Genomic DNA, 5,075 nt, shown 5'->3' with positions numbered 1-5,075 from the left:
CTCATCTGGAATGCAGATTTCAGCCTCCAGGGCCATGAACAAAAACCAACAAGACTGGTTTCATATTACTACTGTCCTAACTCTGTACAGCTATTTCTGCGAACTGTGCACAGGTACTTATCACAGGCTGTCGCCACACCCAGTGACTAGGAGCTGTTGGGGTGGGCAAGGTAAACAGCCAGGCCTCAGGAACGCCAAGTTAACTGTTTAGAAATCAGGGAGACTGTCCATCTGCACTGCACCCCAGCCGGGATTATTTCAAACCAGAACAATCTCTGCTTATGTATATATATTTTTAAAAAATTATTATTATTATTATTATTATCTAATAACTTTCATCTATATTTATTGCCACGGTAATGCTGTATGTGTGAGATTTGTTTCAGTTAATACTGGCAAAAACACTTGAAGGAAATATTAAAGACTGCAGAACTCAATGTTGTCAGAAGCTGTCACGGGTAATATATATATTTTTCATAACACATAGATAAAGAAAGTACAAAATACTCTTAAGCACCTTTGATATGCAGAAAACCAATAACAGGTCAGGTTCCAGTAAAAAGTCTTAATGTTTGTTGCTTTTCTGCAGAGACTTGTTCCTCTCTACAGAGACTGCAAATCTGCAGGAATTTCTAACTTTATATTTCCTAGCCTTTAAGAAGTTTGTTCCGTTAAATTTCCACATCAGCACCTTAGAAATTCAAAGATAGTATTCTTTTTTTTTTTTTTTTTTTTTTTAGCACCCAAGTTACAGGGTCATTCTAGAGTCAGCCATTTAGCTGTGATGAGTAATCTTAAACAAGCAAGATGGAGAAAGCTGTCCTTCACAGGGAAATCAGCTGCAGATCACACTAATGTGTCAAGTAATTGAAAAACATTTACTGAAAAGCTGAGTATTACAGACAACTGGCAACTAAGTAGCCCAAGACTTTCAAATTTGTTTTAATGTTTTAAAACGCAGACCATACAAAAAGCATGCGTTTATCTTTTCAATATACTATAAAAGATCATAAAGTCAACAGTAAAAGTCATTGGTATCTACTGCAGGAAGAAAGTTTCCTGAACATCAGATTGTAATGTGGCTTAGGTGAATCTTATGGACACCATTTCAATGACAGGGTTGCATGCATGCCTATAGACAAAAGGCACTGGAATAATTCCTATCTTTATCTGTGATTTAACACAGAACAATGACTTTGGCCTTACTGCCTGCCATTTCCTGTAGTAAACTCCAGGCCTGTTTCTCTATTCTGCTTAATCATCAGCTGCCAAGGACAGAAACAGCTGATGGGTCATGGCTCTCCTGGTTTTCTAGGTTTAATATAGATTAATATCACAAAAGGAAGCCCTACATAAGGATAATGAAAGAGACTGTGTTTATCATTCCTTATGCCAACCTAGTTTTATAATCCCAGGGTTAATAAAACAAATGGAAGACAGCTACCTCAGCGCTGGTGATTTCCCCTAAGTCAATATTTCTTGAAGGCAAATCTGAAGCAATTCTAAATTTTATTTTATGATAAAAAATTACTGGTGCAAAGTGAACCTGCTGAGCCAAAGTTTTCTTAAAATTACTTAAATTTACATCTATTTTTCTCTTAATCCACAGGACTTATAGTTCATTGTCCTGGTAATTTCTGTGGTTATGCCTTGCTTGTTTATTTATATATCTATTTTTGGGGGGTTGGTTAACTTATGATGGATAAATATTAAATAGTATTTTTCAGTAAAAGTTTCACTGGTCACTAACAACCAATGTAACTACATGAACACCTTCATGGTACCTTCTAAATTAAACATACTTATTCAGATTATGCCCAAGTATTTATTTATCTGCTTATATTAATGTAAATCCAACACTGAGAATAAAACATGACTGTAATAATCTAGGGTCACCTAGCTGTTACAGTGCTATAAATATTGTACATGAGCAGGTTACTGAAAATAGCCACTAATTAAGATTTTAATAGTACAAATAAAAAGTTTAGGTTTAAAGTGGACTTAAAAGCAGAGAAACCATGTCTAAACAGCATTCTAACATAATTTATGAGACTGATCGATTTAGTAGTGAAAAAGATGGTGCTCTGAGTGTCAGGCCAAAGTTACGCAACGTATTGAGATGCTAGAAAATCTGGAGTTGAACACTGAATAATTCAAACTCCAGAAATATACCTCATAAAACCAGAGGCAATCTTGCAAGCCTAAACTCTAGGAAGTGAAAAGAAACTGGCAAACTTTTTGGACCTTAGAATGAACAAAGGAACTCATCTGTGTATCTATCTACACCTGGAGAAAACTGGGTCAAAAACGGGCAGCCAGCAGCCAGCCTCTCAAATTCACCATGCAATAAACCCACAGCCTCAAATAATGCTTTTGTAAGGACTTGCTTCTCACCATCTGATGATCATCCCAGTGAAAAGTCTCCTGTTGAGGGACTGGATAGCTGATAATGAAATATGCATTGGAACTTGCTTACCCAATAATGTGTTTATTGGTAAAATACATTCATAGGTCTGCGCCCTTCATATTTTCACACAAGAAGGAGATCATCATATTGTGATGCACAAATGAAAGAAAGCCAGTCTGTTGGCAGAAGTGTTTTAACGCTGGGTGGATCTATCTCATAAGGCAAGTCTGTCTGAATAGGCTGTAATATGGCATCTGAAGGAAGAAACCAAAATCTTTAGAAAAAAATTAGTTATGTTACAAGTCTCTTTACTTAATAAAACTTACAACTCTCTGGTGCATCAGAGGAGCCCCTAAAACTTGTCATAGCAACTTTCAGGGAGGTGAGCACACTAATTATACAAAAGGACAATTATTCCTTAAAGTTTAAAGTACATTTAATGATCCACACCCTTTCTGACCTACATTTCTTTACAGACAGAAGGCACACCTAAGAAGAAGTTACAGAAGAACACAACTCCAGTTCTGTTCCTGAGCTAAGAGCTCCCCTAAAGTAGGTTTTAAAACTAGCTTTGGAGAAAACACAAAATAAGCCAGACTAAAGTAATCTGTTTTCTATCACTATCATACAGCAGGGCTCAAGTCTTCCTGACACCGTATCTATTCAGATTGTCATTTCAGATCACTTTAACAGCGAATTAGAGAAACATGAACAGGGCACAAGGACACATTCTACAAAACAGCCAAGTAGCTAAATGGTAAGGAAAACAAACTTTCTACAGTTTCATTATCATAAAGAGCTTTAAAACAGGAAAATTTTGCATAATTTATTGAAAATATTAGATTAAAATATTCAGGAATTGTGCCAGCCTTCAGAAGAGCCACTGGAAGCAGCAGGCCATGGTTGTGGCTCAGGGGGCTTGAACTGATCTGAAGCTCAGCTGACACAGTCCTCTGCCCTGTCCCCAGCCCAACACTGTGCTGACTGATAATGATCTTAACATTCTCCTGCTCTTCTATCTGTCTTTTCTGCTGCTTATCTCCTTTTATACTTAGTATTTTAATTCTTTAAATGCTCTAAAATAGGAATGGCAGAGAATATGGAAGGAAAGCCGTAATTCCTGTATTTTCATCATTATTCTCAGCCTTGTTACCTTAGTATAGACGATTATGTGAGCAATTTTCCTGCTGTTTGAATATCTGGTTATCACCAACATAATAACTTTAAATGTAAGTAATTAAGTTTAGATGTAGCAACAGAAACATAGATATGATAATTCTTATCAAAATTCAGCATTGCATGACGATGACAGAATGAGTAGACACCAGACATATCTGGTGTAGGGGGCTGTATAAATGCAATGTGTTTTTTAACGTTTTCATCAAAATTCTGCTTAATATTGAGATATGGACTACTTTAGAGAATTTTTTAAAATATCATAATAGTTGGTTGTAAAACCAGAAAGCACATTAAAAAAAGCCAGTTTGCTATTTTGAAGGAGTGCATTTTGCATCAATAAATGTATGAAACAGCCTACAAAACCCATAATGTGACAAAGCAATGGTAGTTCTGAGGCACAATTAGAAGAGATGATTTGGCTAATCTCCTGATTAAAACAAGCAGACATACAAGTAACAAAGACAGGGAACAGAAGATCACTGTAAAGTGTGTAAGTAAACTGAGCAAGAGCTTTTTGTATTAAGACACAAAGCCTGGTACTTAGTGTAACAAAGAACAGAGATGAATTTTTAATCTTTACCCTTTGTGCTTTCCTTTTCTAGGCTGCTCTCTTTTCACCTTCTTTTCATTTCAGCTGACCTTTTGCTCTCCATCAACATGATGATATATTAGTTTAAAGATTAAACAAAAAACTTTATAAAATTCATATAGTCACGTCAAATAATCTAAAAGAAATTCTTAAGTAATTACTAGCAATTAATAGTTATTTTAGCTGCATTTTCATATCTCATTTATGTACTTTTTTATCTAAGATGAAATGCTACATAAAGAAAGGGTGGAGTTGTATTTCCATTTTGTTTCAGTATCTTCTGCATCTCTATATCTTCCCTATCATGGATTGTGAATAAGAATGCAGCCTGCTCCAAATAAGACTTAAAATCAAATGCAGGATTTTTTTTTCATGCTTCTGTTGCAGGTTGTGCATTTGAAACTCCTGTCAGAGCAGAATTCATTCACTGTCTCCCCCATCTACATATCTGCCTCCTTCAAACTAATAGAAACATATTTTCAATAACAGAATCAAACACTAGTATATCAACATATGCATAAATGGAAACATATTACACATTTCTGTAAGGATGAACCTGACCCATAGAAAGCAGAGCTGTCCACTGAGAAGCTTTGTTTTTTCACATCGTTACTATTATGAATACAACTGCATTTTAAAAATGTAATGCCTAACTTCTTTGATCAGGCAAGCTAAACTTTTTCTTCCAAAAGCAGGAAAGGGCCATAGATCAGGAATGGATGTAGCTTGACAGAGTAAATAAATTGGTCTTTTTCAGTTGCTATTTTGTGGAAAAACCATCTTTGTTTCAGAGTTGCTTTTCAGACACAGGCACATTTTTTGACCACAGTCATCTAGCTGTCTGGTCTGAGGAGTGCACAGGGAAGACAGTACTTGGGAATGGATTGCTGCCACCAGAAC

Source organism: Chaetura pelagica, unplaced genomic scaffold (assembly GCF_000747805.2).
Source record: "Chaetura pelagica isolate M959 unplaced genomic scaffold, ChaPel_1.0 scaffold70, whole genome shotgun sequence".
Taxonomy (NCBI): domain Eukaryota; kingdom Metazoa; phylum Chordata; class Aves; order Apodiformes; family Apodidae; genus Chaetura; species Chaetura pelagica.
This window is presented reverse-complemented; position numbering follows the sequence as displayed.